Source organism: Prinia subflava, chromosome 5 (assembly GCF_021018805.1).
Source record: "Prinia subflava isolate CZ2003 ecotype Zambia chromosome 5, Cam_Psub_1.2, whole genome shotgun sequence".
Taxonomy (NCBI): domain Eukaryota; kingdom Metazoa; phylum Chordata; class Aves; order Passeriformes; family Cisticolidae; genus Prinia; species Prinia subflava.
This window is the reverse complement of record NC_086251.1, coordinates 59,708,554-59,722,605: the sequence shown is the minus strand read 5'-3', so window position 1 is coordinate 59,722,605 and position 14,052 is coordinate 59,708,554.

The window sequence follows — 14,052 nt, the reverse complement described above, 5'->3', positions numbered from 1 at the left end:
AGCCTTCCGCACTAGCAATTAGAAAATCCTTCTTTTCCTCTTCCCAGAAATACCATGGAAATAAGAGGGGAAAAAATTCTTCAGTGGTGCAAGTGAAGAGGCAGCTGCTGTACTTAATCTGACAAGGTCAGGATGGGGATGGAATAGAGGATACTGGTAAAGGGCTGCAAATGAAGAGATGATACAAATTCATCAGGTAGGAATAGAAAAAATGCAGCTTTATTTTATTTTATTTTAAATTTTTACATCACACCCAACACACAACATCCACCTTGTCTGCTCAGGTGTCACAAACCCTTACACCTGGAAGCAGTCTTTTGCACCAGGAATATTCAGGAGCTTTTAGCCTCTCAAAGGCATAATTACTCTCAGGACTGGGATCCCAGCTTGTGACAGAAGTGCTTCTCATGCCACTGGAAGAAAGGCCTCACTCCAAATCCCACTGAAGGCGACAGGAGTGCTCTCATGCCAAGGCTTTGGAGCAGTCCCTGCCTCGGTAAAGAAGCAGGATATATTATACACCTAATTTTCAGAACTGGGAGGTTTAAGTGCAGGCTGTGTGATGGCAGAGTTGAATGCCCAGGAAGGATGGAAATGGCCACAAAATGTAATTTCTGCAGATGGAGTTAACTTTGTGTGCAGGGACCATTTTGTGCGGTTTATTTTGCTAAGAAATTATTCCAGTGCACCCCTCACTGGTCCCCATATGCTGTTCTAGGCTGGTGTGTCACAAAAAATCCCCCCCTTGTGCCTGCAGAAACTGTGACCCCACATAAACATATGCTCCCCAGACAGCCCCAGACTTTGCAGCATAATAGATGTGTTTGGGGAGAAGCTGTGCCCAGTCTGATGGGGAGGATGCTCAGCCCCGGGCAGGATTGGGTCTTTTTGTACACATGGTGCTTTCACTGACATCAGTGAGGGTTCGGAGCTTGAATCCAAAGACATACATGGGGCTGGCAGGAGGCCGGGGCAGGGGTCTAATCTCCCCTGACTGTGCATGTGAAACCGCTATTAATCTTAATGGGAGTGCCACACACTCATCAAGGGAAGAATAGATGAAAGGCAGAATCACAATAGATCATTAGATTAAGCAAATAAATATAAATGAATATTCGTTTGGCCTTTAAAAATATTTTCCTTGACGGGCGCTGCAAATATTGGGAATGTTCTTGCAAATATAAAGCCTTCAGGATCATCACCTTCCTCCTGTAAGTGAAGAGTAGGAGAGGGAAATAACACTCGTGCTCGTGTCTCTCTTGGGGAGTTGAGGAAGACCCAGCTCTAAAGTGCTGAGGGCTTTTAACACGCCACAGAAAGAGATTTTCATTTCTTCCAATATCCTGTTTTTTTTAAAAAATATTATATTCCTCTTTCTGCCTTGCATAATTTTCCTTACAGAAAATGGATGGCAGGATGCTTCCCCCCAGTTTGTGCCACTGGGGCTGAGCCCTGCAGAAGGAGCAGTGCTGAAGGAGGAGGAGGAGGAGGAGGCATGGGGAAGTCTGGATGTGGCCGAGAATCTCTGCTCCAAGGGGTTTTCAGCCCTTCTCCTCTCCACAAAACTAGCCCAAAAAAGCCAGGGGGGATCCTCTGAGTGACCCCCATCACTTGGCAAAATGAGAATTTCCTCTCAGTTACCATCCATCCTCTGGAACACAGAACGGGAGGGGAAACCTTTGCCTTTGCTTCGGCCTCTGAAATGATGCTAAGCACATAAATCAATACAGGAGGGTTTTCAGCACCAAAGCGTGGCCTGATCCTGTCTCTGGCTCTCTGGGATGGAGGCAGAAAGGAGCTGACTGCAGGCCTGGAGGGAATTGGGAATATTGTCCTGCGGGAACATTGAATCTATTTGCTTCTAAATCCAGCAAAGAAGAGCAGGTCTCATTTCCAACGCTGATAAACCAGAAAGCGGCACACGGGTCGTATAAAATTTCCGTGTCCTTAAAACTCAGTGGAAGGGCAGAAGTCCATTCCTAGCCTTTCCCAGTGCCCTGAAATTAAGAAGTTAGCCACCGTGGGCTGGCTCCTACGGCCATTTTTTTAAAGCAAAAATCAATGAAGAACCCTGCCTAAAATCAATGGGATAATTTGCCACATTAATGTTGCTTTCGAGCTAACACACAGCAGTCTGACAGGGCTTATTTCATTTAAAGACAACAATGTTTTGGCCCAAGCAATGTTTATAAGTCCTCACCTCTCTTCTCATGTTATGGCACAGAACAAATACGGTCTTTACTGGCTCAGAGGAAAGAAAACTTAGGCAAAAAATTTTAATGAATGGAAATGCTTTCCTGTGAGCAACGCTTTCCCCTTTGGCTCCTCTACGATGAAGTGCAACAACTCTCTGCTGTGAATCATTTTCACCCGGCCTGTCGTCTCTTCCAAATTATTTACTACATGCAAAGTCAGCCAAAATTCAGAAGAAATTCGGCTCGTTGTGACGTAAGGAGAGATGTGTGGGAACAAAAGGACATTCCTTTATCCTGCAACCCGAGCTCGGCGGCTTTGAAAGCTCCTCAAGTCTTCCACCAAACTCCTACCCCCTCTTTTCTTTTTCCTTCTTTTTTTTTTTAATTTTTGTTCCCCCTCTCTTTGCTTCCTTCTTCTGAAAAGTAATTAATATAATCTCATCAGCGGCCCTTACGCAACTGCTCACCTCAGCTTCTCTCTTGGGGTGCCGGGGGCTGCCCGGGGAAAGTCAGCAGAGCCTCCCCGGAACACCGCGGCTCCCCCTGCCCCAGCCTCGGCCCGGGAGGATGTTTTTAAAGGAGGATCAAGTTGTAAATGGCAGGGATTTCTTCCAAAGGCCCTTGTCGGGCTGGCAGACCCTGGATTTACGCCCGTCCTCACCGTCCTGCGTGGGGCTGGCTCTTGGCGGCTGCCCTCAATAGGGCTTTTGCAGGAGACGGGATTACTCACACGAGTAACAGCTTGTGGGGATTTGGCCTCCCCTTCCTGCTCGGAACAGGAGCAGGATTGGATTTTATTTATTTTTTTTTAAGGATAATTAAAGCACTGCTATAAGCACCAGCTATCTGGATGTGGCCTCTGGCATTTTCCACGTTGCTCGGGTAAAATAATATGTCCCAGTTAATTTGAGGGGAGGGCTTGTGGCTGGTTTTGAGTGTCCCTAATGAGGGTAAGCAGAGAGGGGAGGGAAAAAAAGAGAGGTGGTGGAAGAAGAAATTCAGGTTTCCTGTAGTCTCCTTCGGCCAGGATGACCGAGGAGGATTCCCCACAGGAAGGTGGGGAATTCCCTCACCTTTTGGTACGGCATTAAAGGGCGTGATAGGGAGCTGGTGTAATCCTTGTCAATAAATGCAATAGTCAGTCAGCAAAATTGCCACAGTGCACACAGAAATTCAGCTTTCACTCACCATATGGAACAGCTGGGGAGAGTTTCAAAACTTTTCCTCCTTCCCTCCCTTCTCTGTAATATGATTTTTCTTTTTTTTTCATGGGCACAGAAAACAAAAGAAATAAAACAACCTGACAACTTCGTGCGTTGTCTTGTGACTACAAAAAAAAAAAAAAAAAAAAGAAAGAAAAAAAAGCCTGTGAAGTATCACTGCTATGTTTTAGTCTAATGCTACTTCTATCTTTTATCCTTTTTAATTAGAAGGCAAATTCTCAGACCGCCAGGCCTAATCCCTACACAGTGGAACAAAGCCCAGCAAAGTCTTTGAACACTGCCCAGCCAGGCAGCACAAACCCTAGTAACTGTTGGCAGTAGGGCTGGGACTCTGACCCTCATCTTAGCCATTCTCTTCCAGCCCCTGATGCTCCCTGCCCTTCGAAACCTTGTCTGTTGTTCTTCTGTTTGGACTGAAAAGACAAAAGGGGAAACAATGTGGGAAACCTAGAGGATTGGCTAGGTGGGATGCGGGGGAGCTGGTGACGGATAGGAGAAAGTAAATGGAGTTTCACGGGAATGGACACAGTGGGGAGAATTGGATCACCAGATTATGTCTTTAGGTTCAAGAAATTTCTTCATCCCTCACTAAATCTTTTCATGGACAATGCCACTTTTAAACAATTGTTGCATTTCCAATTACTACAGGAGTGTTCAAACAAATGGGCAAAACCCTTAATGAAAAGTTTGCTCATATTTTAAACTTTGGAGATCAAAATCCATAAAACAAATAGCTTTTACATGAGTTTCGCTCAGACACTTGTGTCTCCAAATTATTTACACTTGTGATATTTCCAGTTGAGAGCATAATTTGTGCCTAGTCAAGCAAAACACACAAATACATATAGATACATGAATTTCCAGAGCTAGCGGGAGCACCGCAGAATAAACATTTTGACTGAGATAGGCTCTTGTCAAGCAAGCCAATATTAAAAAGCTCTGCCTGCTTTCTATTATTTTGGCTAACTGCAAATCATTAAGAGAGAAAACAACAGATGTGGCTACAAGCACTCAAATATCTTCCAAACTGTGACTGTGCACATCAACATAAAAGCCTGAGTTACTGTGGTGTGCAGGGATGCTGCGAGCAGCAACAGGATTATTTCAATATATAGGGATCATATGGACCTGCCATACCTAGGGAGGGAGAAGAAAAATAAAAACTGGCCACCAAAAAAAAAACACCCCCCAAAAACAACAAAACCAACCAACAAATAAACAAACAAATAAAAAAAAAAAAAAACCAAAAAGAAAAAAGAAAAAAACCCAGCAAACAAAAAAAAAAAATCACCCACAAAACAAAGCAACAGCAAGGGAAAAAAAAGAACAAGCCTCCTGAAACCTGAGGATTTGGATAATTTTGCTTTCCCTGTAAAAATTTTGAGGCAGGGCTTGGCGTTCCTCCAGCTGGTGTAAAATGGGAGATATCTCTCTGATTTACTCCATGGAGAATCTGACCCTTTTCCCCCCACTTTTTTTTTTTTTTTTGGGTGGGGTGTGGGTGGAGTGACTTTTGGAGTAGCAGTTACAAAGGACAGTTTCTGATTTCGGAGAGCCTAAGTCTGTTTAGGGAAAAGGGGCATAAGCTCCTCAGATATTTAGGCACTTTTAAAGACATTTACCCTAAATCCTTACACTCGTAGGCACTCACTTTTGAAGGCTAAAGTGGCGGTGTGTTTTTAAAGCAATTTAGTTAAACCAGTGCAAAACTCTTTGTGGACATCATAAATCAATTTAAACCTGGCTTATACCGATTTAGCTTAGTTTAGCTACTAAGTGTCTTAAGCTAAATTGATAAGCCATTTTTAAACCCATTTAAGAATGTCTACACAGGGCTTTGTGCCAGTGAACTTAAATCAATTGAAAACCAATTTTAGCCGGTGCCATTTTGAGTGTGGACAAGATTAGGCATCTTGAATGGGAATGTGTGCTGATCCCATGTTTTCCTCATAACACCTCTGATTCCCAGCACACGGGGCTGGGGCCGTGAGTGGCGCGACCAATTCTGTGCTGTGACTGTTGTGTGTGGTTTTGGCCACGCTGTGATGGTGGCATTGATCTGTCTGGTGGCCACAGTTAAAGGTTTTGGCTTTCTGCTTGGCAAAATGTTCATTGCAGCCCTTCCCCTGTTGGGTTTTAGCTCTACGGGAGGATGCAGAGGGGTCAGGGCAGTGCTGCAAGGCCACCCCAAGGGTCTCCTGACATGGGTTTGCTGCTTGCCTGGGCTCTGTGGTGCTCCCCACGGGCAGAATTGCCTGCACAGGGGGTTTGGTGGGCAGACAGGAGCAGGTGTTTCCTTTGGAGTGGCAAAAGTGAGGGTCTTGCCTCACTTGGTGTGGAGGATCAAGAGTACAAGACACCCATGAGAACAGCTCAGCTCTGAGACAGAAACAAGAGGGTGCTGGGGTCAGCTCGGCCTGGCTGCTGCAGGGCTCCCCAGGTCTGAAGTATTCAAAACGAGGAGAAGAAGGGTCTTTGAGTTCTCCTGGGAGCAGAACTGCTTGGGGATGCTTTCCCTAAGATGGTACCGAAAATCCACCCATGTGGAACATAAGAGCTGTCTTAGAATCACAAGAGCTTGGTGATAGAATCACAGAATCACAGAATGTTTTGGGTTGGAAGGGAACTTAAAGATCATCCAGTTCCACTCCCTGCCATGGGCAGGGACACCTCCCACTATCCCAGGCTGCTCCAAGCCCTGTCCAGCCTGGCCTTGGACTCTTCCAGGGATGGGGCAGCCACAGCTTCTCTGGGCACCCTGTGCTGGTGCAACCACGTCCTGCTGGCATCTCACACGTGTGAGGTGCTCAGATGACTGCAGACACCCATGAGAAAGCTGTGGCAGAACTCTGACATCACTCTCTCCATCTTTTTAGTGCTGTATGGATCAGACAGGGTGCACTACACGCAGGGTAAGAGCCAGGTTCAGGAACAAATGAACACAGATTTTAAGCTGGTGTGTGAGCTGTGCCATGACTCCAGCACTCAGTTTTGGGCTTGCCCCTGGATACCTCCCTGAGCTGAATCCAGCTGGACTGCTGCTCTTAAAAATGAGCACTGAGTGTTCAGGCAGGGGAGGTGTCAGTAAAAAACACAGTTGTTATCAGCCATGTGCCTGAAGCCCTCTGGTTCAGCTCCTCTGGGGGTGGAAATTCAGTACAACTGGGGGTACTGGGGGTGGGGTGGCTTTGGGCAGTGTGACAGTGGCCATGAGGACATTGAGGGAGAGGTTGTGCAGTGAGCACCCGTGCCCATCCCACACATCTCTGACCCTATGTTGCTTTCACATGCTAAAAAAAAAGATTTTAAAATAAAACCTAATCAAAGACTGCGGTGGTTTTGTGCCTGTCACCAAATGGATTTTTTTATTATTATTATTTTTTTATTATTTCTAATGGACTAACAAATTTAAGCAAAAACCTGCAAATTCTGACCAAATTCCAATCAGACTTAAACTCATGAAAAGAATTACTGCTTGTCCTACACTGGCCTGTTTTGTTCACTGCAGGTGGTGCTTTCGTGTTGTAAACAGGGTCTGTCACGTTGTCATCATGTGTTCAGTTTCTGTGTAGGTATAAACAAGCTGTTTGCCTAAATGAAGGTGAATAGAGACATTTCCAGTGTCTTTCATTAAAAAAAAAAAAAACCAACAAAAAAACATGATGGATAAAATTGATGTGATATCCTACAATGTTTAACTTTTTAATCTTTCTATCAGAGGCAATTATATTCCTTCCCTCCTCTTAGCCTCGGCATGACACTGTGGCTGTGCCACTCTCCGTGCACACATGGTGGAGAGGAGCTGCAAGTCTCCCTTGTAATCTAACCACACACAAATTTCCAAGTGTTTTTCCGTGCCATTAATCTTAATATTGAGTGCCCTAATCTGTTTATAGCGCACAATACACGCTACCCCCTGATAAAAAATCTTTTATACATGTCTGGGCAAACAGCATGAATAAATAATGGCCAATTTCCATACTGCCAAGCGAAGAGCCACTGTAAATTTATTTTTACTTCCAGCCTCGCTGCATCCCTCATCGGGTGGAGTCTCCTCACCCCGGAGTGAAAGGGATCAAAGATAACATTCTTCTCTGTCTGGGTGTACTTTGTGGACCTGCCTCCCAACCAAGGGATGAAAGGAACTTGCTAAACTGTTGCCATTTTGCAACATCTGCTATAATTCCCCTAAATCCAGATTTGTCTGACACAGAGAGCTCCTGTTCTTACATCATTGCCATGTGACAGTATAACACCAGTCACATCAAGCTTGAGGATTCCAGCTCCGGGCAATGATAATATGAAGAAAACCTTTTTTGCCTAGGGCAAAACACTTGTAGCAAAGTATTATTCATCTGGCCAATTTAAATCTTCTCTCAAAAAGGTACCCAGAAACATATGCAGCGTGCCTTTGTAAAAGGCTTGAGCTGCTCATAGGCAAATGACCTGAACCAAGAGTACAAAACCCAATGTCCTAATTAATTACTGCTAAGCAGCTCTGATACACAGAAAAGAAATGCTGGTACTAATCCTTAACCCTGTCCTACATTCTTAAAATAGCCAAAATATTGCTGACAGCTAGGAAAACAAAATTGCCTCTGATTTAAAGGTTTGGGACCCTGGCTTAAAAAGAAGATCAGAATAAAATATTTGAAAAGAGTGATTTTGGAAAAGTCCTGTTGCAGCACATAGCTTGGCTCTGCCGTGGCGTGGTCCCCTCTTTTGGGAGGGAAATGGTGCCAGGAAAGCAAAGCCCAGCTAAAGTCTCTGTGTCTCCCCCCTTTGCTCTGCCCTCTGAGGTTCAGCTCCACGAGGTTGTGTTGTTTCTCCCAAGGAGCACACTTTGTCTGAACCTCACCCTCAACTTCTAACAGGGCAAAATAACATTAAAGTACATAAAAAAGATGGCATTAGCACCCCACTTACTGAAACAGACCCTTGGAGCACTTTTTGGGACTTAATCCTTCAGTTTGAAGGCAATGATGTTGAAAACGAGGTTCAGCGTCCACTAATAGCCAGGTTTTCTTACCAGGTTTTTGGGTATCACAGCTTGCTCTAGCAGTGGGAAAATCCACATTTTGATAAGATTTGGTAATTATGTGTCTCCTGATGGAGCTGGTCATTGTTGGGCAGAAAAGTGGACAGGCAGGAGGGAATCCATTTTAGAAAAGAAACAGAACATCCCCTGAAGGGCTCTTGGCACCCAGGGGTGGAAGCCCATGAATAAAGGCTGGGCCTTCCATGGCATCAAGATATAAATTTCTCATGAAGAGAAAGGAAAATCTCTTTCTTAGGTGCATCTCCACTCCCTGTATGTCTAATCCTGCCAGCTGGGCTGTGATCACACAGGTCGTAGGTGAAGTGACTTGGTTAATTCACATGAATCACCTGGCGAGCAGGAATTGGGCTCTGAATTTTTTCTCTGACAACCAGGCCAGGCCAGGAGACTCCAGTGGGTTTACTGACTGGGGGGAAGCCCAAGCCATTTGCCCACGAGTGTTTTCCTCCTGCCCATGCCCCCTCCCTGCAGGCTGTGGCTGTCAGGAAAGCCCTGGCTAAAGCTCCGTGTTCCTTTCAACAGGGTGGTGTCAGCAGTGCTTTGTCACTTTGCTGTCATGGACTTAACGTCTGAGTGATGTCCTCAGCTTAGTGATGACATTGAGTGGGGAAGTGCTCATTCAGAGACCTGCAGAAGCTCCACTTTGGGGGTAATTCCCTGCCTGGTTTGGTTTTTTGTGCCATGTAGAGCACTGACTTCTGTTTCTGTGGGTGTGTTTTAGAAGGAAGTGCCTGTGGATTCTGTGAAATCCAAGGTGCTCTGGAGAAGAGAATGTTCCAGGGAGACTTTAGAGTCCTTTCCAAGGGGCTCCAAGAGAGCTGGAGAAGGACTTTGGATAAGGCCAAGGAGTGACAGGACAAGCAGGAATGGCTTTAATTGCAGGGCAGGGTTAGATGGGATATACTGGGAAGGAATTCTTTCCTGGGAGGGTGCTGAGGCCGTGGAGATCTTGTCCAGAGAAGCTGTGGCTGTCACATCCCTGGACGTGTCCAAGGCCAGGTTGGACAGGGCTTGGAGCAGCCTGGGATAGTGGAAGGTGTCCCTGCCCATGGCAGGGGGTTTGGAACTGGGTGGGTTTAAGTTCCCTTCCAACTCAAACCCTTCTGGGATTCTGTGAAACCTCTCCACACAGGCATTAAATACATAGCTGGCTTTGATAACCTGGGTGTGTAGGACTGACAGGGCTCTGCAGGTTCCTAACCATGGCTCTGCAGGCCACTGGGACATCCAGCATCCCTGTCCTGCAAGACTGGCTCAGACTGGAGCCTGCACTCAATAGCCCATTAAAGAGGATATTTTTAATTTTGGAGTGATTACATATTATCAAGGAAGTGCTTGTTTCTATAACCTGGATAATTATACAACATCGGGATTTCTCTGCTCATTATTAGTATAATTTTAAAATTATTTGCAAGAAAGTAAAAATGGTGTCTGCAGCCGTGCCTATTTCCTAGACAAACATTCTTGTTAAATCCACATCCCCCATTTTAACTTCTCTTTCTCTTTATTTTTTTTTTCTTTTCTTAAAGCACTCTTGCCATCTTCCTAAATTTGGCTGTGCCACCATTTCATTTTGCTAATACCCCTTGAAACTGTTAACACTTTTTCCTGAATACTTTCCTAGTGGATACCAAGCAAAAAGGAAGAAAGGCTACTGTCAAATTGATTAAGTGAAAGCTCATTAGAGAAAGTAACAAGAGGTAAAATCTGCATATGCATTGCAGAAATGTGTCTGATCTTGCTAAGTTGTGAAAAGACAAAATAAGCTCAAACCTCCTTGTGCTGTAAGTAGTTCTGGGGAGATGGGGGCTGGGGATGGGAAGGGCTCCCAAATGTGTGTTACATTAAGGATTCCTCCTTAGAAAGAGGCTGTGGAGCAGCCCCTGCTAACACCACTTCACTGAAGGGTTTGCCAGTGTTTTAAGGATCAGCCCTGATTTACAGGGGGCTGTGCCTGTGCCGTAAAAATTCTCAATTCCTTGAGCCCTGACAAACAAGACCCCGACACAAAACCCCTGAACAGCAGTATAGCAAAACCCTTTAAATGGTGGTTCCTTAAAAATAAAGCACAATATAAAGTCAGCAGTAATTACTGTGTGTGTTCTCAGAGCCCCAAACCACCTTTCTGTGTGTTTTTTTTTTCCCCAAGTGTGGTTAGGTAATTTTTTTCTTCTTTTTCAGCTTGAAACAGGGAAGATCTCCCTTTAGTTCTAACGAGCTAACTGGTTGAATTATTGATGTATGAAAATGAGCCCTCTCAGCTCATCCTGGGCAGACTTAGAGGTACAGGCATGAGCTGGACACATCCTCTGCTGGGAGCACCTTGGATGGGATCCAAGTTTGTGAGTGTGTTTCTGGGTGTTTCATCATGATTGTTCATCACATCCACTCTGGGGCCAGCATGCTGCAGGGTCTGCAGACGAATTCCATCTTTCCTCTATGGTTTGTCCCCCCACAACCAGGGATGTCTGGTTTCCCACAGGGATGTTTCTCTCCAGGGCATCATTTTGGGGCATCTTTCTCACCTTAGCTGAGCCCTTGTCAGAGGCTGAGACTGTGCACTTTGTGATGGTTGCAGATTACATTTACTTGGATTTCTGAAAATATAGATCAAAATTCTAATGTGATTTTAAATATGGGTTGCACATTTTTTACAGGCTTTTATGTGAGAGGCAAAAGGGGTCAGCACCTAACCTTTGCTGGCTGTAATTAATACCTTAAATAACTTTTCTCTCACATACACAATCTAGAAGACTTCATGTCTTCTACCTTAAAAAAAATTATATATATATCCCAATTAAAAGAGGCCAAAGAAGAGGAATACCCAAGTACCAAGCTAAAGTAATGTGATAACTTTGAACTTAATCCATAAAAGACAGATATTTTACGGTTCATGCTAAAACTCAAGGCTGACATCTAACCTGACACAAATATGCTGTTGCATGTGAGAGCCCTTGTTAAAAAAAAAGAATGAAATGCTGGGAATCTGCAGGCATAAGCCTGACAGTGCTGATTTAAATAGGAAAATGTGTCTGTTTGGGAGGTAGACCACACGTCTGAAAGTTATGAAAGCAAACGCCAATAATAACCATCTAAGGCAGAGCACGTTCCTTGGAATGTGGAAATTACTGTATTACAACAAAGCTGTTGTTTCCACCAGGGTGTTTTGTAGCCTGGCTCATAATATTATGTATTTCGGCAGATCCCAGTAATTACAAATTTAAGTCTTAAATCCTCAGCTTTTCTTTATGTTCTCAAAGTACCCCTATAGGTATCCTCACTCCAAGCTTAAATCAGACCCAAAATACAAGGTGAAATGGGGCTGGTTGAATTCCTGCACTTTATAATGATATTTATTAAGCCAGTTTTGAAGGGAAATGTTGAGCCGAGCGTTGTATTTAAATCCAATGGTACTCCAAAGCGCTCTGGAATTGTTTAATTAAAACCAAGGTGCACATTAATAAGAAAGGATATCATTTTGTCATTTATATATAATTTCTTGATTTTGTTAGGGGAATAAAAAATGAAGAAAGCCCCCCAAAATATAAAGAGAAGGAAGGACCAGTAAGCCTGATAATAGCCCTCCATGGAGAAGAAATAAGTATACAACAGAAGAAAAGCACAGTGAGGAACATAATGTTAGTAAAACACTCTTAATGCTACACAAGCTGTAGAAAATGCTACTTTGCATTTGGGCTGCAGCATCGTTAACTGTGGGCAATTGAGTAAGGAGTGCACCTTTTAAAATAATTCCTTGTGCTGGAGACACAGCCACATCCAGGAGCCTACCTCATTAATATGCTATAGTGGTCAAATAGGAGATTAATAACAAAGTCACCTGCTAAACCTACAAGGAACCTGTTGATTAACAATAAGCTCCAAAAATAAGATACCAGCCTGCAAAGCAAAATCGAGTCCAAGGGCAACAAGTGCTTCTGTAATTTATTCCTTCTTTACACAAGGGCATAAAGCTCCCTTTATAACCGTGTTTTCAAGGCCCTGCTGTGAGCTGTAGGTGTGAGCTTTTCAGCTGATTTATTAATTTTAGTTTCAATCAAAGTGTCACCTGCAGACAAAAAAATGTCGGCCTCACCACAGAAAATATAGGAAAAAAAAAGAGGGGGGGCAAAACAGAGGCAGAGGAGAGAAAGACCAAAGGTTTTATTGTGAGAACTCTGCCAGCAATATTTTAAAATTTTTTTCTCCTTTGGTCACGTGAGCACCGGACGGCCTATTCTCCACGTAGCTCCAATAATTCCCAGCCACATAATTAAAAAAGGAAAAAAAAAAATTCTAAAATTAAACATTTTTGTCATACTTGGAAAGTCAGCCTCAGACCCGGGCAATGGCGCTAACCCGGCGGCTGCCAAAACAATCAGCCCCTGTTGTCAGTAGGGGGACATTCTCCCCAACCAACCGCCTGAACAACAAGTCCACTGAGCAAAATGTGCAAAAAATTCTCAATTAGTTGTCTTTATTTAGTGAACACTATGGGGTCCTCAACGGCGCTATAGAATTATGGCAGGAAAGCTGAGCTCTTCAGTGGCTTATTAGCATTCTCCGAGGGTTGGAGTGCTGCTGGTGGCAGACTGGTGCCTCCAGGAGCTGGTGGTGGGACCCCGGCACTCCTTGGGTTTTGTCCTTTTGTCCTTCCCAGCCAGCAGGAAGTATGGCCCCATGTCCAGGGTATTCTGGGATATCTTCATCTCATTCGGCACCCGTGCCTTTGTCGGTGGCAGCGAGCGTCCTCTCAGTCTGGGAAGCAAAACCTGGGGTTTGCCACTAAAAAAAGCGACCAACCCACACGCAGAAAGTGCCTTTGCTCCCTCCTCCCTCCTCTCCCCAGCAGCTTTCCCAAACGAACATCCCCCATCAACGGGTCAGGGCCAAAGGAGCTGAATGTTATGGTGCCGTCCTCTTAAATTACCTCAGATGTTATCGACACCCCGCTTCCGTGTTGGAGAGAAAGAAGGCAAATCGGGATAAATGGAAGCAGCTCCTTGTCCAATTCTTATCTTAATTTAAATGTAAAGTGAATGTCTTTTTTTTTTTTTTTAATAAGAGAGATGCGCAGCAAAAAAAAAGTTGAGTAGCAAGTGGTAGAAATGTCTTTTCTCAGAAAGAGGGTATTTGCTGCTTTAGGGAAAACACTATCATTGACTAAATTAACAAGTTGTCTTATCAACTGCCATAAGCCTTGAAGTCTAATTAATTTAGTACTGATCAATAGCCTTGAATGAAGCATTGATTTCTGCAGCTTTCCGGGGCTGCAGCAGAAACACATTCCCTGCTCTTTGCACGCTCTTTTCATAGGACCCAAGAACTTGTAGTTACTAGTAGTAACATTTATGTCCCTCTCTTCAACATCCAGCAAGTATTTTATGAATTAATTTCCATGAGAGACGTGATTCTAAAAAAATACTTTAAATAAAGAAAGTGACATGACAGGGGGTCTCTTCTTGGAGTTATATTCTGCTGTAAGAATCTCTACCTGAGAGGAAAAGGATTCAGTATTAGATCAGGAAATGGTGGAAATCTTGGCAGAACTGAAGGTATCCATGGAGTTTTCCTCATT